This window comes from Macrobrachium nipponense, chromosome 24 (genome assembly GCF_015104395.2).
Source record: "Macrobrachium nipponense isolate FS-2020 chromosome 24, ASM1510439v2, whole genome shotgun sequence".
Classification (NCBI taxonomy): Eukaryota; Metazoa; Arthropoda; class Malacostraca; order Decapoda; family Palaemonidae; genus Macrobrachium; species Macrobrachium nipponense.
This window is the reverse complement of record NC_061091.1, coordinates 63,045,582-63,068,475: the sequence shown is the minus strand read 5'-3', so window position 1 is coordinate 63,068,475 and position 22,894 is coordinate 63,045,582. Positions and strand designations below refer to the sequence as shown.

The 22,894-nt window shown below is 39.2% G+C and overlaps 1 protein-coding gene across 6 annotated transcripts in view; it reads left to right on the top strand.

Annotated features, from left to right (window-relative positions):
- LOC135205679 (glucocorticoid-induced transcript 1 protein-like) overlaps positions 1–22,894 on the top strand; it is a 379,652-nt gene that overhangs the window by 245,943 nt on the left and 110,815 nt on the right. Inside the window, exon 1 of one of the 6 annotated variants that reach the window (XM_064236592.1) lies at positions 2,137–2,772. The exons of 4 other annotated variants lie outside the window; for them this stretch is intronic. The gene's annotated coding sequence lies outside the window, so the exon portion shown is untranslated. Of the gene's footprint in view, positions 1–2,136; positions 2,773–3,705; positions 3,762–22,894 lie in introns of those variants that run through there. One more of the 6 variants, XM_064236594.1, reaches the window with a different exon arrangement.

Sequence of the window (22,894 nt, the reverse complement as noted above, 5' to 3'; positions counted from 1 at the left end):
CACAAATACACGTTGGAGTAGGATAATGAACTGCCCCTTTCAAGGCAGTTATTGGGTGGTAATATTTTATCGGTTATTTATATAATGATATTAATTCTTCAAAGCGCATCTGACGTCATAAACTTCAGAAACTACTGCAGAGGTTTACAAGGAAAATGAAAACCATGAAGATTGAGCAGTCGATATTGTTTATGTTTGAACGTAAGCTGTTAATTTGCATAGGTGTGTAGAAGCTGGTATAATGAATGGAATGAGAAAACTGGTAAAGCAGCAAAGGTAGCTGGTCATGTACAAGAGGTCTGGTAGACTTACAATGTTTATGAAAATCAAGGTGGGAATATATCAAGAAATTGCTGAGCCAATTCTACTTTATGGAATTGAAGTATTTTGATTTCATATGTTAAATGTGAATGGGAGAAACAATTTGAAGCCTGTTAAAAAGAACAGTATTTTACAGTATATGTGGATTGAGAAATTGAGAAGTGGCAGATTGGTTAGTATTGATGAAAGGATAAACCAGTGTTTTGAGATGGTTTAGTCATTCAGAAAAATGGAGAACGAGAGGTTAGCAAGAAAAAAAAAATCGGGATGCTTAGGAGGCAGAAGAGGAGGAAGACATAGCAAGAGCTGGATAGATTGCAGTGAAGGAAGGGCTGTAACATCCAAGATTACAGTGGTAAGATAGAGGTGAGTGGCGCAGTGTGGTTGCAAGGGGGTTGATGCACCTTTGATGAAGGAAGCTGCAAATCTTGTGAAAGCTTTTTGCGCCTATGGTTGTTTCACCTGTCTCAAGAAATTGAGTAACAGTATTTTGTTTTTTATAAATCGTCTAATCTGTCAATACAGTGTGAAGTGACGTTTTTATGGCTTATCGATTGTCAAGATCATCTTTTGAAGGTATTGTACAAATTGGAAGGCAAGTGTGCGTTAGTATGTCTGTGTGTCCCCGATGGGAGGAGGGGGTGGGTTCGGTTTAAGAAGGCTAGGCCGATAGTAGACCCCCTTTCTCTCCATGATATCCCCCATCTCCCTCCCTACTTTGGTTTTGCTGGTCTGGAGGGAGAGAGAGAGAGAAGGGGGTGGGGGATATCGAGAGAGAAAGAGGGGGAGGGGGAGAATGGGGGATACGTAGTAAGTTTAGAGTACAACATTCATACTCTCTCTAGGCTACGCTATTGATCGCGTGTGTGTGCTGGCCGCCTTTGCCTCCTCCATAAGGGCCTTCCGACGCTTGCCTCGCCGAGATACTCTGAGCCTTATGGCCTCCACCCCAACTCATCTCGGACACTTTACGTTGCTCTGGTTTCCGCGCGCTTTTTCGCAGCGTCTCGTCCCTCGTCTGAATGTAGCGTTCGGCGGGAGCACCGTCTGCACACTGACTTTCGAACCAAGTCCAGAGAAATTGTTGATGCGAGTGTCCCCGGCTGTGTCAATGAGAGGCTGGCGGGTTTGGCGGTGGCGGGATTGCGCATGCGCCCTGCGGCTCTCTCTCTCTCTCTCTCTCTCTCTGAAAAACCCCGCGACGCCAATTTATTGATTTAGTCATAGTTCTATCTTACAAGTGTGGTCAATGAAGGCTTCTCTACTTGAGTTTACTAAAGATTACAAGGAACTAGAAAGCTTTGCTGCTTTGTTTTTTGGGTACTGGGTAAGGAAGGGGTTTGGCCTGAGCCCCTGGTAAGGGGCACAATGAAAAAGAGGAGGTGCAATTTAGGATCTCTCTCTCTCTCTCTCTCTCTCTCTGCGTACGTATGTACGTACATTTGTAGCGTTGGGGGTAGTTTTCCCGGGAGGGGGCTGTTGAGTAAATGAGAGAGAGAGAGAGAGAGAGAGAGAGAGAGAGAGAGAGAGAGAGAGAGAGAGCAGCAGCAGCAGCAGCAGAGGCACCAGCAGCAACAGCAGGGTGAGTGAGGGAGGGAACCCATTGGGGAAGCCTAGTCCTACCCCCTATTGGAGGGTGCCGTGGAGTAAATGAGAGAGAGAGGGAGAGAATGTTGGAGGAGTAGGAGGAGAGAGAGGCGGGAGGGGAAGGGGAAGGGGAGGTGAGTGAGGGGTGCCTTTTGCCGGGTGAGGGGTGAGGGGGAGGTTGAATAGAAGGGTGGTGCACAGGAGGTGGAGACGGTGTGAGTAGTAGTAACCGGGCTCTAGTGGCTAGTGGCGGGGCTGAACATACACGCCCACCTATAACACACCACCAATACTATCTTACTACTCGGAGACTATCGGTGTGGGCAAATAGTCGCCACTACAAGCTAAAAAGCCCAGTCCATAAACGAAGCTCTTTGTTTCCTATACATCCATCCCTCATACTACACCTGAACAGTATTATATAAAAAAAGAAAAATAACATAGTACACTTGGCCATAGTGAAATATTAATTTTAATCCGAAATTCAGGCTTAAAATCTCCTTTAAAAAACAGACACACACACAAACACACTTGTCAGCGTAATACCTCACTTAGATGGAATTCCTTTAATAGTACTACTACTAATAGTACTACTACACTTGAAACTGCTTTCTGCTATCACTATCGCGACGCCCCGCTCTCTTATCGCCACCGAAACGGGCAAGTGTGGTGTGTGTAGGGCCGGGCCCTCACCATCAACAGAATTACACTGCGCGCACGCACGCACGCACGCACACAAACGGAAACCTCACCTCATTCACTGTCAGTGTTTTCGCCTTCGACTAAAGTCATTGTCATCGTCGTCATCACCTCCTCCACGACGTATCGTCAGAAGGCACAAGCCCCCGCCGCCCTCCTGACCAGGTATGCCCTTCGTCAGAATGGTATTGAGTCTCTCTCTCTCTCTTCTCTCTCTCTCTCTCGTTGTGAAGACAGGAAAAAGATCAAGCCTTAAGTGCCGGTAATATCGCCAGTGATTTAACATAGTGTCGAGTGTCTTACTATAGCACCAGTAATTGCACGAATATTCTCTCTCTCTCTCTCTCTCTCTCTCTCTCTCTCTCTCTCTCTCTCTCTCTCTCTCTCTTAGAACGGAACCGAAGATATAGTCTCATTGCTGTAACTAAGTGTCAAGTGTCTGTAGTAGTAGTAGTAGTAGTCGTAGTCGTAGTAGTAGTAGTAGTAAGAATTTTACGACCTTGACCTTTGTTGCTCTTTGTCGTGAGAGTCGGTATCGCTAGCCTAGCTTGGTTCTTCATTGTAAATGTGAGAAATTCTCTCTCTCTCTCTCTCTCTCTCTCTCTCTCTCTCTCTCTCTCTCTCTCGTTTGCAGGTTGTGGTTGTGAGTGGCACTAAAAACAGTGACACTCTTTGTCCGATCCACACATCCTACCGAGGGGAAGAGACTTACACACACACACCACACACACACGTCCATGTCGACTTCTTCCACGTCTGACTTTAAAAACCCAATCTTTAGAAGTGATTAAAGCGCTTACGGTAAAATGATTATCAGCACGAGAGAGAGAGAGAGAGAGAGAGAGAGAGAGAGAGAGAGAGAGAGATTGTCTTCTTCACCCGGGAAGGGAGAGTGGGAGGGGGGTCCGTTACCCCCAGGCTCTCTCCCCTCCTTTCACCCTTTTGCTCCCTCTCCCTCTGTCCCCCCACTCTCTCTCTCTCTCTCTCTCTCTCTCTCTCTCTCTCTCTCTCTCTTTCCGCGGGAGGACTAACCAAAGCACTTATGCCGCTGTAGTACACACAATCGTAATACAAGCCCGACGTATTTACACATGCAGTCACCCGGCCACGGCATTCCGTTCCCACCTCTCGTAGTAGACTCACTCACTCATCGGGTGAGTAACTTGGTGTGCAGGTGTAGTAGTAGGTTTGTTTCTGCGGGTGTTTGTGGTTGCGTGTGTGTGTTTGTGTGCGAATGATGGTAATGGAAGATATTATTGTACTTTAGGTGTAGCTGTGGACATGGAAAGAATGTGCTGATTTGTGGCGGGTAAGGGTAGTTTGTGCGTGTACAAAATGATGGGTCTAAGTATTTTTATTAGTATATAGTAATACGTGGTCTTTGGTTTTGAAATCGACTGAAGGATATTTTCAAATGGATTACAGACTTATTTTAAATGGGCTTAAGCATATTGTTAAATAGACTAAAGAATATTTTTGAATGAACTAAAGAATATTTTTATGCCATACCTTTTGTCTTCGGTGTTCATATAGACATGTATGCATTTATTCTTCGGCTCTGTGTATATGTACGTGTGTATGTGTGTATTATTGTTCTCGAGTGTTTCCTTGAGTTCGTGTGACATGCTACGAAAAAGTAAATTGCTGAGATCGTGTTATATATATATATATATATATATATATATATATATATATATATATATATATATATTATAAGTAATGTTGATATAGGCTTTAGTTTGCGACTAGACCTACATTTACATATATTTTATTGGCTGCACCCGTATCGATTTCTTTCCTCCCGAAGCGGTTTTTCATGTACTACATCATGTTTACTCTCTCTCTCTCTCTCTCTCTCTCTCTCTCTCTCTCTCTCTCTCTCTCTCTCTCTCTCTCTCTATCTCTGCTCTCTCTCTCTCCATTCCCTCTCTCCTTCTCTCCTCTCTCGCTCTCTCTCTCTCTCTAATAGATTCTACATTAAAGTTTTTTATTTCATTTCAAGACCTTGGTCTAATCTCACACGCGTGTAGACCTTAATAATATATATAAAAAAAACTTAGTTATCTTACTCTGCCCAGAGAGAGAAATGTTTAATCATATCCCCAATTATGTATTACGATTTCTGCTACCCAGGAATTGTGATTTATTTACTTATTTATTTATTTATTTATTTATTAGTAGAATCCTACACTAGCATCCTTGCCCAGAACCAACTCAAATAAGCCTTTAATTTCACTGCTGTCAGGCGATTTCATCCACGAGACATCTCGATTGAGTGAACGTCGGTGTGAAAAAACGAATAATCAGATTGATCAAGTGTTTATCTCGAGGCAGCAGTGAGAGATGCCGTGAAAAATGAAGCAGCAGTGAATGCCGAGTGACAGAGACTGTGAAAAAATGAAGAACTGTTTGAATGGACGAGTGAAAGACGCCTTGACGAATGGAAGACCACATGAAAAAATGAACCTCTGTTCAAAGAAATATTCTTTAAAAAAAAAGTGAATGAAGCAACGGGTAATATGAGTAAGAGTGCGGTGTTTTCACGTCTTGTTTATTTTATTTGTGTGCTTTGTTATTATTCAACCAAGCTTTTTATTTACGGATTGGCGACCGTGAATGATTGACGGGTTGTTGGGTTGTACGATTCATATCGGCCTTTCAGATACTGACTTGAAGTCCTTGTTGTGTTATATATAATAAGTGTCTTCAGTGTCATATTGATTAGATAATAAAATCTAAGGTGGTTTGGTAATGCAAATGTCAGAAGGCATTGGACAACACTCGGTGATTTTTGTGGATTTTTACGAAATATGCCTCTCATTTTCCGTGTGTGTAAGAGTGGGGAATTGACGTCTTACTTCGTAGATTTTGCTGACTCAGCAGTTCACGTTACTGCGAAGGTCTACCTTATTATTATTATTATTATTATTATTATTATTATTATTATTATTATTATTATTATTATTATTATTATTATTATTATTATTATTATTGTTGTTGTTGTTGTTGTTGTTGTTGACACTTGTGCCGAAATTTGACCTTTTAAACCACAGCAAATGGAAAAGGTTAGAACGAATTTTACAGTGAAAAGTGACTTGCACATTTTGCTTGAGTGGCCCATAGGTACAGCATTTATGAATAGTATGTCTGATGCATATTTTGATATTGAGCAACTATTAGTTGAGTCGGATCCTTATGAAGGCAGACAAAAGACAAACTCATCTTTTGGTTAATGAGAGAGAGAGAGAGAGAGAGAGAGAGAGAGAGAGAGAGAGAGAGAGAGAGAGACGTCCTATAGTGAGGGTATAGCGAGAGATTCTTCTTTATACTTCTCTTAATTGGGACACTAGAACCTAGGAACGAACTTAGCTGTTAGTGGGTGCATGTTAGAGAAATTTGCCCAATTTTTTTTAAGGTCTGTCGTACAGGGATTTTATTTACTTCTCGCCATTTATTGATAAGCAAATACGCAGTTTTCGTTCAAAGAAATGGTTTCAGAGGAAAACATAACCACCCTTGTCATAATTATCTTCTAACTTTAGAATCAAGGTGAATCCTGTGTACTGAGTTGATCCACACTACCAGACGATTCATAGATCTGCAGAAACATTACATTTACCACGTTCTTCGCTATTTTTCTACGCTATCACACGGTCACTCCTAGACTTTGTAAAAAGTAAGACCAGTTCGTCTTGACTTTTCTGTCATCTGTTAGGCCATAACTAACCTCCCCCCCACCCTTACCTTTCCACCAAATTATATCTTGCCTGTGTGACCAAACCACTGCTGACCTCTGCTCTGTCATTTCATCAGATACCTTTGTTGATGCATCATTCAGTTATGTCTACTTATTTCGTCCATTCGACGTTGATAGCTATTGCTACGAGGACGCTTAGTTATTTTTTACACATTTCACTTTCTACCCCTTTAGGGGTGTTAGTGCCATCAGTGCACCTCACGCAGTGCACTGTAGATAGCGTCTCTTCGGCCCCTAGCTGCAACTCCTTTCATTCCTTTAACTAAACCTCCGTTCATATTCTTTCTCTAACATCTTACGTTCCACCTACTTCTAACAATGGGTTCATAGTGCAGCTGCGAAGCTTCACTCCTATTAACCTTTAAAACCTCCTTTACTCTCAGTTTTCCTTTCAGCGCTGAATGACCACATAGGTCCCAACACTTGGCCTTTGGTGTAAAGGAGAATGACCTGTGTAATACGTCCTTATTCTTTAGGCATTGCTTCACGTGACACATACTATGCCAGACCTTGAGCAGAGCTGTCTGTGTGTGTTATGCCTGACCGACTATATATTATTCATCTGCATTTCATTCTACCTTTATCGTAACATTTACTCGTTCAAGTGTCGCTCATGAGTCAGCTGCGTCTGTTCTTCCACTTTTTATTGCAACATTTTCTTTTAAAATTTACTCGAGGAAATGCCTTTGTGAGTCGTCTGTCTCCACTCTCCTGCTGTCAGATGTTAACGTAGTTCGCCCAATCTTTCTGGCTTCCATTTTCTTTGTATGATGGTCCTCTGGTATGGTGGTTAGTGTCGTGAAATGCCACTCTCAGATATTGCGGGTTCGCGCGGCCGGAGAGACGCGAACCCGCTCTGGCTCTGTATCATGGTCAGTTCCTGCTGCCGTGTGGGTTCTGCGGTTGGAGGTTGCAACCAACATTCTTTGGAAGCTTGAGTTTCAAGTCAGTGGCCCCTGGGTAACTTGTTCCTTGTAAATAGGTTTCATCTACGGAAATAAATAATAATAATAATAATAATGATAGTAATAATAATAAACATGCAAATATTCTTAGACAAATTCGTTGGAGTTCTGTCAGTTTACGCAGCTTCTCCTCGCTGCCAGTTACATGCTTTTGTCTGCAGGCAGCAGCCATTGCAAATTTCATTCAAAAATTTGCTTTATATCCCTCAAACTTGCACCAGTACCGGATTGCCCCCCCCCCCCCCCCCCTTCCCCCCCCTGACTTTACGTTGGCTTGATCACCTATTCCCATTATTAAATTATAAACCTTCTCTGATACAGGTGACATATGCATTAGCATCTCATTGCATCTGTCCATTCTGTAAGCACTAAATAAATCTGTGCATGTCGCATGGGGCTTTTTCTCTTTGCACAATGAGCACAAATTGTGCGCCACTCCCTGTTGAACTAAACACTGCTCTTCCTCTGTCAAGTACTCAGTCATGTGTCTCATTTATTATGTCGTTCTGTTGTTGTTGTTATTAAATCTACTCTTGTTCCCTTGTTAATTCATATCAATGGCGTCACTATTTCAGTGGGCTGTTATTTTTATTATTATTATTATTATTATTATTATTATTATTATTATTATTATTATTATTATTATGTTGCTGAATCCCTTCTGATCTCTTCCTTTACTTTATCCTCGTGGGTTATTCTTGTCCTCCACATACTGTTCTTCTACCAAGCCTTCACTGACCTGTCCCTTTTCTGTTCGTCGTGCACCCCCTTTGTTTCCTCTCTCTCTCTCTCTCTCTCTCTCTCTCTCTCTCTCTCTCCACCTTCCTGTATCGATGCATTTCTCACCCGTCGTCTGAAACGACGTTGTTCTTCCCACGTCTTCCTCTGTACTGGAATAGGTTTCGGTTACTCCGCTTATTATTATTATTTCCCCCATAGATAGGGTGGCCCCAGGTGCCAACCTTCCAGACCTCAGCGGGTCCTTTTGGATAAGGATTCGATGCAACTATTCCTTGGTATAGATGTACGTTGGTCGTCACCTATCAAACCCTCTGTTATTTGTGTCTGTATAGTGGCCCCTCTGTCAACATGCCTTATTTTTTCTATCAGTATTTCAGTTACTGCCTACGCCTTTATTGATTTTCTCGTTGAATGTTGTTATTCTTTTATTATTCTGACCTTCCCTTCATACTTCCTCCTCTACCACACTGTTCTTCTGTGAAGGTTTCTCTCTTCCTTGCCCCCTGTCCTCTCAGTCTTCTGTTTTATCTTGCTGTCATAATGATGAGAATTTCCTTATTCTTCCGGTAAAGTTCATTTGGTATAGTTTCACTCCATGTTCGAGACCCACCCAAACCTACCATAATTCCCCTTTCTTGAGGGTCATACTGTTATCCTACAACACACACACTGCTCTTCCCTTTTCAAAAGTCTTAAGCATCTGTCACACTTCCTGGGTCAGTCAGTCTTTGAGTATGATTAGAGACGTTGCTTACCTATCAGTACGTCAGTTATGGTGAGGATGATTCTTTTTTCCTGTTATTTGAGGTTCCAGAGTGTTTATCCTCAACCCTAGGAAGTACCCCCTCCCCCCCACACCGTAGAAGCTCTTTCCACCCCACCTCCCTATCCTCCTCCTCCTCCCTCCTCCTCCTCCTCCTCCTCCTCCTCCTCCTCCCAGCCACCATGTTTCTCTTTCTCTCCCACCGGGGAATTGAAGAAACGAATGTAGCAGAATCAGGTTTTTCCATTCATGTATCTCGCTCACATTATTCACTTCGAGTTTCCGGTGAAGGCAATGAGTCTCTACCTCTCTCATTGCAGTTTTTGGGTTATTTTTCCCTTTTTCCCCTTTTCCCTTTTTTACTTTTTATTTTTTTTTTTTTCTTTTTTTTTTTTTTTTTTTTTTAGTTTGGTTTTGGCCTCTCTCGCTACTCTCCTCTCTCTCTCTCTATCTCTCTCTCTCTCTCTCTCTCTCACTCTCTCCGCCGATCCCGGATAATGGCTTCTTCTTGCGCCATGATCTCACCCTCTCCCTCTCCTTTTGCACCCGCATTCCGTCTCTTTAGCCCCCCTACATCTATCTCTCGTTGTGTGGTACGTTTATAGGAGCACCAAAACTCTCTTCTCTCTCTCTATCCTCTCCTCCTCTCTCTCACACAAAACAAACTCATACCGCCGCACGGCAAAAAGGCTTTGGACAAGCACCGCACTCACTAGAATCTCCGCAGCCCCCGACGCGCGCATGCGCGCCGTACTATTAACACAACACACAACCACACACACACTACACGCACGCACGCACTACAAACATTCACTGCTGCGACTGCGCAGACTACCGTTGCGTGGTACCGACGTGACCCCGCTATACTAGTATATATATTAATATAACTATATATATATAGATATTACTATATAATAATATATATATTGCCGTTAAACTTATTTTGTTCAAGGATTTTTTTTACGAGGCAGCATCAAAGTTCGGTTTATTGACCTTTTATCTTTTTCTCTATCGCGGACGACTCAGTCAAATGAACGGGAGTCTGTTTTATTTCTAAAAATCCCGTCGTTAGTCGTGTGGGCATGTGTGTATAGGGCTTACTTAACTGCTTATCAATAAGTTTTCTTTTTTCTCTTTTCCTGATTATGAGTACTGTTCTCTTATTGTTTTGCACTGATTATTATAATCAATAAGTTCTTTTTTTTCTGATTATCTAAACTAAGTTCTTTTTTTACCCTGGTTATCAATAAGTTCTCCTTTTTATTCCTGATTATCAATCAAGGTGTTCTCCATTTTTTTTCCTGATTATTTCAAGTAACGTTTCTTCCTTTGTTTTTACACTGGATTATCACAATAAGTTCCTTTAATTTTTCCTCTCCCTGATAACGCAATAAGGTACTGCCAGATTTTTTTTTTTTACACGCAAATAGATATTTTATTTTTTTTATTTACATAGTTGAAAAATAAAAAAATTTCGTACATTGCATATGAAAATAAAATTCAGATTTCTTTGTTCTTTCACTTTATGAAAATAACCCTCCCCGTAGGGGGGTAGATGCCAGTCAATGTACCTCATGTGTGGTGCATAATGTAGGACATTACCTATTAAGGTTCTTTGCAGCGCAGCCCTTCGGCCCCTTAGCTCGGCAACTACTTTTCATTCCTTTTACTGTACCTTCCTTTCCATATTAACCTTTCTTCCAAACTTTTCTTTCCACCTTTTCCTAGTAGCAATTGATTTATCGTGCAAACTGAGAGGACTTTCTTCCTGTTACAACCACCTTTCAAACCTTATTCACTGTCAAATTTGCCGTTTCAGCAGGCGCTGGAAAATGGCTTCCTTAGTTCCCGCCCAGTGCCTTTGGGTATTAGATGCCTAAAAACCATATAAATCAACTCCTATACAATTTATGAAAATAAACAAAATTTTTCAGAGGTCAATAGTATGCGTGGATTAATTTTGAATGGGCAATGAATGATGAACGGATAAAATGTCATATTATTATTATTACTTTATTATTATTATTAATTGATTTATTGATTATTATTATTATTATTATTATTATTGTTGTTATTATTATTCATTATTATTTTATTTATTTTATATTATTATTATATGCTGGAAGAAGACCTTTTTTATTCAGGTATTTTATTGGAAATAATTGCTATTTCCAGCCGCGTTTCTTTTGTATAGAAGTATTTTTCCCTATTCTCCCTAAATTACTGACTCTTTTTCACTGCTACTCAAATAAAAGGGCTATTACAACGCCAAATTGGGGGAGGCGATTCATGTAAAAAAAACGGTCGGAAATATTTGTCAAATTGAATATAATTATGCTAAAAATGCAATTTGTATGCTGCATTTCGTATTAACAATTCAATAAATTTTGATAGATTACAACGTTTTTTTTTGCCATGAATCCTTTTTTCCCAAAAAAAATTTGGCCGTTCTAGAAAAGCCAAATTTGATCTCCAGAAGAAAGAAAGAAAAGTCAGTTAATAAGAAGAAGAGAGAAACTTCTATGACAAAATAAACGCGGTTTGAAATTAGCCATTATTTTTAAATCAGAAACCTTACAAATTACTAGTTTTTATTAATATTAGGAACCGAGGCCCTTTTAGTGGATCCTGTGTATTAATTTAAGAACGCCACGGTATTTCTGGGTTTTCTGCAATTGCCTGTAGACTTGCGCTTTGGTCATTATTCTACATTCAGTGGAATCCACTTTATGGATCGATCGTCTTATTTTCCAGTGGTCCAGCTATTGACCATTATCGATAATATTCTATGTATTGGAAAACCGTTATCGAATCTTCAATGGTAATCTTCTCGCTCTGTCTCTCTCTCGCTCTCCTCCTCTCTCTCTCATCTTCCCTCTCTCTCTCTCTCTATAATATATATATTATATTGTGGGTGTGTGTGGTGTGGTGTGTTTGTGTGTGGGATATGTATGTATGTATAATATAAAGAAATAGATAAATATAACATAGTTAGATATAGATAAGTTAGAATCATATCAAGATATATCATCCTGATATAATATATATGGGAAAGCTATTTCTATATTTCTATGAAGCAGCACTCCTCTTCCTTCCTTAGACTTTATGTCAGGGGACTTCTTCTCCGAATCCTGACTCACGTCTCCCGCCCTACTCTATCTAATAAGTCATTTCCTTGTTTCGACGATTGCTTCCCTCTTCTCTCCTCGTCTCCTCTCTCTCTCTCCTACTCTCTCTCATCCTCTCCCTCTCTCTCTCCTTCCTGCATTCTCCAGCCTGCATTATGGCGTGGCTTGACTCATCGTTATCCTTGTAGGTTGTATGTCCTCTCTCTCTCTCCTCGTCTCTCTCTCTCCTCTACTCTCTCTCTCTTCTATAGTATATATATATATATATATATATATATATATATATAATTATATATCATACATCATATAAATCACCATATTATATAATTTTTTTATTGATATACGGTAATATATATGGAAACGCAAAGTTTATTTTTTGGGCAAAAGGTAGAAAACTATTTATTATTTATTATTATTATTATTATTATTATTATTATTATTAGTTATTATTACTTATTATTATCCATTTTGGTTCTCGTCATTTTCCTGTATGTCTTGATTTTGGTGTCATAGTATTATTTTCACCGAAGAAATTTCGTAAAAATTCGGTAAATACTAATAAACAAATGCTATTATTTATTTATTTATTATGGCTTCTGTGAATCTTTTATTACCATCTGCTACCGTGGAATAGTAATTGACAATAAATTTTTATCCACAATACTAATTGCAAATATTTTATTATTATTAGTAGTTATTATTCTATAGTCGTAAGTAGTAGCAAGCAAAGCAGTAGTTAGTATTAGTAGTATAGTGAGTAAGTAGTAGTTTAGACAGTTAGTAGTTAATCATCCTCTTGGGCAAATGTCACCGAATCAAACCAACTTTAGAAGATTTCATGCAGAAGCAGCGAAGACCACAAAGGCTTCCGTATGTTGGACACTTTGTCCTCAACACCCCCTCCCCCTTCCCCTTACCCTCCCCCTCTCTCTCAATACCACCTCCCCCTTCACTGTGTGTAGTATTCCCCATCCCCCACCCCCCATCCCCCCCCCCCCCCAGTAATGGGTCATCATTCATCGCTAATTTTTCAGTGGAAATGTTTTATTTTCGATTGAATGCACGAAGACAGGAGAGAGAGAGATGAGAAGGTGAGGAGAGAGAGATGATGATGACGATAAGCACACGAGGAGAGAGAAGAGAGAGAGGACCCCTTTCCACTCTTATCCCCCTGTGCCATCCAGCGTTTTGGTTATTTATTTATTATTTTACAATTGACATTTTGCATTATTCATAAATTCCTATGCATGTTTTTTCTTTCCATTCCCTGTCACCCCCCTTCTCTCCTTTTATTCTCATCTTATTTATTACCAGGATCGTATGAGGATAATTGTTTCCTTTTGCTTTTATTTTTGTTTTTAATTTTTTGTAATTATTTTATACTTTTTATCGTGATTGTAAGTTCGCGGGGTAATGCCAGCAACAAAACGCTGTACTCGATTATTTGAGCAGGAAAAATGAAATAGGTTCATTATGCAAGCGGGGAGGAATATTATTAGTTGATTTAGCAGATAAGTAAATGTTTTAATTATATGTGAAACAAGAAGACAAGTTAGGTAATATGTTTGTTTTTTTTTTTTTTTTTTGAGAAAGAAACAAAGAAATTTTAATTACTTAAGCTGGGAGAGCGTGAATGAGTTAATGATACACCTGAAAAAAATAGATATTTATTGTAGTATATGACAGTGACGTGACAAAGACGAATTGGTTAAAATCAATGAATAAATTCTTTTTAAATACTGTTTTAGCGCATGGAAAATAAGATAGACCTAGTGATTTTAAAAAGCAGGGAGTAGGTTTTCGTTAGTTTATGCGAACATTGGTCCAATTAGCTGAACCTTGTAAGTTATCTTAAAGTATCTAAGTAGTATTGATTAATGTTTTATTAGAAACATTGTTCAATTAGCTAACCATGTAAATACCGAAGAGTGATTAGTTATTGCAACACTGGTCAAATATTTAACCATGTAAATATCTAAGTGGGATAAGTTATTTCAACATTGGCCAATTAGCTACTCAGAAGGCAGTAATTTAGTTAATTATTTAAGCCAGAAGCAGATTAAATTAGGGACATAACAGTTAGACTACTTTACATAGTGAGATATTGAAGCAGGAGAAAGTAAATTGTCAAAGGAGGAATCTGAATTATTTATTCAGACTGTAAAGGGTAAATTGGTTGAATATGGAAGCTGGAAAATTAATTTGTTTGTTTATTCCAGACAGTCGAATTTAGATTGGATACCTATTTGAGCTGCAAGTATGTAAAATTATTAGTCATGGATCGTTGAATTGGTTCCAATGCCCCAGTTTATTTTTTATTGTTGTTTTAATTAACTTATTTGTTTATTGTAAATTTGTCCAAACTATTCAATTTTAACAATTCCCTATTACTTGCCCCTTTTTTATTTGCGCGTTCTGTTTTCATTTTTTATTTATTTCATTTCAATTGAAGACAACAAAAATAATTTTTTTATTAGTTGGGGTTTATAGATCTTTTGTGCTCTTTGTCTTTTTGAGGAGCTTATTAATAGATATACTATTAATATATATATGTAGATAGTCAGTATGGTATGTATGTATGTGTTATGTAATGTATTGTATGTATTTTGTTATGTATGGAATAATATATAATGTATAAATTAGATATATAAACCATATTATATAATATCTATAATTCCATATATATATAAAGAGTGTATTATATCATACTATATATAATATAATATAGATATATATTATAATAAGTATATATAATTAACTCAGTATTTCCAAACGCCATTTCACCTCCATTTTTTATTTTAAATTCGGCCTTTGTTTTATATAAGACTTTATTTTTGTTAAAGTGAGTTTTTGAAACGAGTATGTATGTATGTATGTATTCGTTACAGGAGGCCATATTATATTTAGTGTGACGTCAGGATGACAGACACCTGGCTCTTGACGATGGTGGATCCGTGTTGTTATTTTCTCATGAGGGGCGACGTGACTCATCTGAGGAACTGTTTCGCAACCTTTGCTTTCAGAATAATATTATGTCCTCTCAACAAAGCGTTCTTTTCCTCCTCCTCCTCCTCCTCCTCCTCCTCCTCCTTCTCCCCCTCTTCTTTTTCTTTTCCATTTCCTTCACCGTTTTACTTTTCCTCTTCCTTTCTTACTCTCTCTTTTTCTTTATTATGCTTGTTTCTTTTCCTCCCTCTTCCGCCGCCTCCTACTTCTTCTTTCTTTTCCCTTTTCCGTTTTCCTTATTCCTATACTCTCTACTCTCTCTCTCTACTCTTATACTAGCATCTCTACTCGTCTCTCTCTCTCTCCTTTATGATTTCTTTTTCCTCTCCTCCATAATCCTCCTCCTCTTTTTCTTCTTCTTTTTCTTCCTCTTCCTCTTCTCTCTATCTTTTTATGGTTTCTTTTCCTCCTCCTCTTCTTTTTCTTCCTCTTCTCTCTCTCTCTCTCTCTCTCTCTCTCTCTCTCTGTCTTTTTTTATGCTTCCTCCTCCTCCTCCTCTCTTTCTTCCTCTTGCTCTTCTCTCTCTCTCTCTCTCTCTCTCTTCTTGTATGCTTTCTTTTCCTCCTCCTCCTCCTCTTCTTCTTCTTCTTCATATTGCGGGTCTGGACCTTTGTCTTATTGATCATTTGCCAAACTTGCCCCAGCCCCCCCCCCAGTGATGGATGGACTGTTGCCGAACCAGTGTCGTATTTATATAGATATAAGTATGAAGTATATTATAATATATACAATTATATATATATAATATAATATAGTGTTATTGTGGATTTCATGCTAGCAAGGGCAAGTACAATAGGAACATTAAATACAAATGGCCTATAAAACAAGTATTCGCACACCTAGAAGGGAGGATGCTTGTTTTTGGCAGGGGGCGGGGGGGACGGGGGGGGGGGGGGGGAGGGAGGGGGGAATCCATACCCACTTTTAGTGAAAGGTCAAATTTGTTAACCAATTACCTATAACCGTCTTTGAGGTCACTTCCTTAAAATCAAACTCTTGCTTGCTTATTTCTTTTGAGATGAGTGTACCGAGTTTATTATAACTAAAATAATAAATAAATAAATGGTGTTTTTGCTCCTGCACCCAAGGATTTATTGTATGATCGGCTTCCACTAAAACGCCGGTACGAAAATTTAGTCTTTCTTTCAACTGGTGTTTTTTAACAAAGCATTAATTTATTCCCTTCCCTTTACTCTCTTTTTCCAGTGTTTTAATCTGTTAGTTTGACCGATGTAATAGTTATCACGAGAGTTACTAGACGAGCATTATATTATGAATTTCTACCTCTCAGTGTCAGGTCCTCTGAAGAAATGGCACTGGCAAGAAAGCCGACACCGGTTACGATTTTATGTAGCCCCGTGTTTCAGCTTCTTTCCTGGAGGGGGGCGGTTTCCGTGTATAACAAAATCACGTGTAATGAGCTTATTATAAGGAATTTGATATATTAGATATATTATATATATATATACTTAGATAGTTAGTAGAATATAGACTATATTAATTAATATATAATAAGAATATATATAGCAATATATTATTAAATATAATATTATAAATTTTTGCTTCTTTTTTTTTTGCATTCATTTTCCTACAAACAATGTGACGAAGTCAGTAGGAGGAGGTTCACTGAAGGCGTCTTAGCTCGCTCAGTCATTTTATTTAGTCTCTAAAAACCCCAGAACCCAGCCATTTTTTTTATTGCTTTTGTCCGAATGCAATATTCCGCGTTGCATTTGTTATCCGAATATTTGGCGATTTATTGTAGTGTTTTAAAACCGCATATAATTTGATTCGGTGTGGATCTCTCCAAATCCTAAAGTGTCGAATGGATTGTGTCATCATTTTTATTAACGCGAAGAGCAGTCCGCTCTGAAAGAGTTTTTTTCTTTTTTTATTGTTTTGATTAGTTTTCATTGCCAGTAGGATTAGTGGCCCTGATAGGATCGCAAGGTATCGCTCTAAACCAGGTAAAGAATTCTGTATATTTTATTTGCGTTTTTGTCGTCATTTATTTCTGTTTTAAGCAGATTATCCTCAACCTGACGCAAACAAAAAATTAAAAAAATCAATTTTTTTGTTTTGGTTCACCAAAAGTCAAGCAAAACTATATTTTGCGCACCGTCAATTCAACAGATCACCTATTTAGGAGTAATTCTCAGCCAGTCAATTATCAGTAGTAATGACCAACCAGCAGGTTATCAGGAAGTCGATTCCCAGTCAGGTCAAGTGGTCATAAGTCATTCCCCTGCAAGTCAGTTGATCATTATAAATATAAAATAATGCCTAAGTCAGTTCAGTTCATCATAAGTTAACTTCCAAGTCAGTTGGCTATCAGAAATAATGCTAAGCCAGTTATCATAAGTAATTCCTGTTCAGTCAGTTATAGGGTGTAACTCCCACTCAGTCAGTTATCCGATTTAATTCCCAGTCAGATCATTATCGGGAGTCTTTACTTCCGGAGATTTTTGTGACTGTGGTGCTAAGTAATTCCCAGGTCATGTCAATTTACTATATTATCATATAGTATATATATATTATTATAATACATATATATATAGATAAGAAAGGGATCAGAAGGAAAGGGTAGGCGTGTTTCCTTATCAAATATCTTGTACAACAAAGAAGTTCGGTTCGGTTATTTAAGACCTGAACAAAATGCCCCCCCCCCTAAAAAAAAGAAACCCAAAAAAAAAAAAAAAAAAAAAATAGTGGGTATTCAAGTTTTGTATTGTTGCGAAATAGCCATGGCCTTCGCGATTGGACGGGAAGATCATAATTGCATACACAAATTTGTTTGTCTTAAATAAATATAAATTGTTATAACTAAATTACTTATGTTGTATTGCATAATCCCTACGTCTTCTTGAACTTATATTGGGCGCTTGTTTTTGAATGACTGTTTTTACATTTAGTTTTCATTGCTCTATGGGGTAGGCGTGCGTCCTATTAGGCGGTTAGTTGGGAATGGGGGATTTGGAAGGGGGAGGTTGGGGGGGGGGTTGGGGGCGGCGGGGGGTGCGATCGTCTCGTGCAGAGAGTTTGAATAGTAACATTCATATACATTAATTAATTCCACGACCTTATGCGGTGGGAAACGTAAAGTATCATGCGGGCGTAGGGCACCATTTCTCTCCATCAAGTCACACTAAATTGCGTTCTCTCTCTCGTCTCTCTCTATTCTCTCCTCTCCCCTCTCCTCATCAAGATGAGGTCAACTATGGTTCCTTCTGAGAGGGTAGTGGCCTGTTCTAAAGTAGTTATTATTATTCTTAATTATTATTATTATTTATTAGTAGTAGTGAGCTAGTTAGGTAGTAGTAGTAGTAGTTTAACAAACCACCTAATGTTAATAAGTTAGTTTGGCAATTTGGGATGGTAGGTATGGCTTAAGGCCACCCACCCAACCCCCCCTGCCCCCCCCCCCCCCCCCCTCCAGGGTTTTTTATTTATTTTTCTCTCGAAACTATTTTGACCCAACATAAATGACCTTATTAACTACTATTACCCTTACTACTACTATTGCTGCTGTTAATCGGCAAAGGAATAGTGATAATAGTCTGTAGAGCATCGCTCCTTGCGTTACTCATTTACTACTCCAGATTTTCATTCATTCACTAACTCGCCTTTTGCTCACTCCTCCCACAATCACGGTCTGTCACGCTCTCTCTCTCTCTCTGTCTCTCTTTCACTCGATTACTCGAAAGCTCTTGCGCAACTATCGGGCGCATGCTCGCACCGGGGCAAGGGCGCGGCGCATGCACCCTTCCCTTATTCATCAGTTATCGCTCTCTCTCTCCTTCTCACTTCTCTTTCGTCTCATGGTTGCATCAAGGGAATCTCTCTGTATCAGAAAGAGTCCTCTCTTCTCTCTCTCTTCTCTCATCTCTACGCTCCTCTCTCTCTCGCTACTCTTCATCTCATCTTCTCTCGTGACGGTTGCATCACAATCAACGCTCCTATTTGAGAGAGAGTTCTCTCATCTCTCTCTCTCTCTTTCTCTCTACTCTCTCTCTCTCTCTCTCTCTCTCTCTGATGTCCTTGGCCGCCTCCCTCTCTTTTCCTTCCAGCTTAACCTAACCCTTCGCCCCACGACCCCTTGCTCCAGTAGGAACACCCTAACATCCCATCCTCTCTTCCTCCATCCCTCCTACCTCCTCCGCCTCCTACCTATCCTCCGCCATCCCTCCTCCTCCTCCTCCTCCAGCATCTCTCTTCTACGTATGCCTCCCTTCTTCCCCTCACTTCCTCTCATGTCTTGCATTACTGCCTTATAGGCCAAACTGACCTTTCTTTATACGGAAGGGCTTGGAAGAGGGCAAATAGAAAAAGAAAGGGTCAAGAGTGACTGACAGAAAGGGATAGAACAGAGCATAACAGACTGACAGAAATGACAGAACAGACTAACAGAAATGACAGATAACCAAAAAACAGCACTGAACAGAGGTCAGTTGATAGGACTTTTCGTATTAGTCTAAAAGAGTAAGAGCTCTCACACTACTCTCTTACCTCTATCTGCTCCTCTCTCTATTCTCTCTATCTTCTAGTATGGGAGGTCTTCCCCTCCCTGCATCCCTAGCTCCTTGTCCCCGCAGTGACATCACTCTCTCTTTGATGTAGTCTGTAGTGTTTGCTATTTCAGGACGCGGATTGCATAAATAAAGTGTTCCAATTGCATGCATTCATGTCCTGGTTCTCTGCTCCCCGAGGCGACGCCGCAAAATGTCAATTCGTTTTGGTAGGCTTCGCGAGCCTATACAGGCAGGTAATAATGTGTGAAAGTCACCAACTGTAGTGTCAACGGGTTTCAGCAGTCTTACGTGTCACTCAATTTCAGAATGTGGAATTCTGTTGTTCGTTCTGGAGTGTTTCCTGTAATCGTTGAAGCTCTTTCGGTTGGATAGTCTCAGGATTTCTTCGAAGGACCTTTTATGTAGTCTTACCTCTTGTTTCTTAGCTCCATCTTTGTGAGAGGGTTTGTGCATTCATGTATATTAAGAAATACTCATAGTGCCACGAGTCTTGAAGTCTAGGAACAAATCCACAGTTATTGCATGGGTACATATACTTCTAGATTAATGTATCCATACGTAATTGTGGATTTGTTTCTCCATTCATGCCTTCATGATAAGGGGGAAGATTGGCAGTCGCGCCTGTGCGTTCTTTGGTGATCACCCGACCAAGATCAAGCCAGATTAGGAACTGTTTTGGATCGAATCTTGCATTGCGACGTGATAGTCCATTGGAAGTATTTTCCCCCCGTGGAAATGTCGCAAGATCTTTTTTTGTTGTTGTTATCCTTATAGGAATATCACCTTTCATCGTCATACTATGAGATGGTTTGTACATGTGATGAGAATGAGTGAGAAGCAGCTAAGTCAGAGTAGTTGACAAGTCAAGTAGGAAGATCTACTTTTCCGTGGAGGAAGGGCATTTGAAGAAACCCTGGGTCAGATGAGACTTTAGGCAATCAATGCACCAAACAGGAGGCAGTGGGAGGACGTTCATTTCAAGTCCCGCTAAGGGTAAACCTAGCGTTGAATCAGTCATGATGGTAGATTGCAAATGATTTTTATGTGTATTGTCTCATAATTTTAATAGAGATGGATATAATCAAACGGACTACAGAAGCAAGACATATATCAGGTTACGCAAAAAGACAGAGGGAACACAATGAAACAATTAAACAAATTTCACAAAGAGAGAATAAGTAGCTAATGATATCCATCGAGAAAAGGCAAAAAAAAAAAAAAAAAAAAAAAAAGCATCCTGTGAAAGAATTCTCATCCGGTGACACAAAATGATAAAGATGAAAGGAAAGCGAGAATGCGCAATAAATGTTCACACAAACATGCCAGATTTATTGTGCGTCGACATGCCAGGAATGGAAACAGAACGAAGGTGCCCCTTAACCTTATGGTGGCAGCGGAGGTACAAAGCTCCAAAGCTGCTTTTATCTCAGAAACTCTAAATCTTCCATATGGCCACCTTTTCCCACCAGAGTGACTCCCTCCCTGGCTACCAAATAATATAAGAAAATAAAGATAGTAGAATTGAAAATAATGAATAAATGGAAATCTTGGTTAGCAAAAAAAAAAATTAATAATATAATTAAACTGATAAACGGAAATCCTGGCTAGCAAATATAAAAAAGGAGATAGAATTGAAAATAATTAATAAATGGAAATCTTCGTCAGCAAATAAAAGAACAATACAAATAATAGATAGATGAAAATTCTGGTAACCAAATAAAAAAATGAAATTGAAAAGAATTGATAGAAGGAAATCCTGGTTAGCAAATAAAAAATAATTAATAAAAGGAAATTGATAAATGAAAATCATGGTTAGCAAAAAAAATCATAATAATAATAAAAGGAAATTGATGGATGAAAATCCTGGGTAGCAATCGCAAAAATAAAGAATGAATTTAATATATATTATATATACATATATATATATATATATATATAATATATATATATATATATATAAAGATATACATTTATTTATTTATATTTGTCAGTATTCCATATATACATATATTCAAACGCTTTCTGAAAGGTTCCGACCACCACTCACGAAAAACCCAACGCCTTTACCCGCAAAACTTACATGTCAAGCAAACACGCTTTTGTGTGTCTCTCTCTCTCCCCAGTAATGTAAATAAATGATCGATGGTGTTTTGTAATCCTCACAGCTGACGTAGACCACGCGTGCTTGCGAGGTCAAAGGAACGCCTGTCATTAGCGGGGACAGGTATGCGAAGCCGATTGATCTTGGTTACAAAGGTGGGCCGCCCCACGGGAAGGCTCCACTGTAGGCATTGCTTAAGGGTCTTTGCAGCGGCCCTTTTGCCCCTAGTTGCAACTTCTCTCGTTTCTTATGCTGTACCTCCGTTCGTATTCTCTTTCTTCCTTCTTGCTGTCCACCCTCTCCTAACAATTGTTACATAGTGCAACTACGAGCCTTTCTTCCAGTTAACACCTTTCAAACCTTTCCACTCAATTTTCCTTTATGCGCTGAATGACCTCATAGGTACCAGCGCTTGGCCTCTGGCCTAAATTCCATCGAGGTGTGAGAGATGTTTATTTCTGGTGGTAGAAGTTCACTCTCGACGTGGTTCGGAAGTCACGTTAAGCCGTTGGTCCCGTTGGTCCCGTTGCTCAATAACCACTGGTTCCTTGTACATAAAAGCACCATACAAACAAACAAACTGTAGGTATGACTTCTAGAACCAGATTTCGTGTTTTGAAGGTGCTTCACGGTGACCAGTCACGCTGAGGTCAGTAGGAGTAAGAACCCAATGGCTTTTTTTAGACCCAAAAATGCAGAATGAATGCCCTGCCTCTTGATGGATTGCAGTTATATTCTTTCTTGTCGTGGAAGACCTTCATTAGGACGTTGACTCCTTCTCTCTCTCAAGAGGTTCCTCTGAATAAAAGACGTGGTCGGAGAACTATGGTTGCGTGTCCCAGTGGAATAGGTGACTTTCCCTATTTCTAGAAGCTCTGCTGAATAGAAAAAAAGGAGTGGTAGTGTGAAGTACGGATGCCTGGCCTAGTGGAATACATATGTCCGTGGGAGTTCTGGCTATAGGAAGGCTTTGTATACTTCCCCAATGATTATTCATTTGGGGAGGGTATCGGTCATTTTCGAACCACCCTTCGAAAAATGTACTAATGTTCTACGTTAACAGACATATGGCTCTATTTATCTTTTCACCGAAAATGTCAGCAGTCATAATTGTGGAAGCGAATGAAAAAATGGAAAAGCATGAGTTATGAGGGAAAATTTAAAGCGGTTTCTGGTCGATTTTTATTTTATTTTACTTATTTATTATTATTATTATTATTATTTTTTTTTTTTTTTTTTTTTTTTTTTTTTTTTTTTTTTTTTTTTTTTTTTTTTTTTAGACCTTACAGTCTTGTGA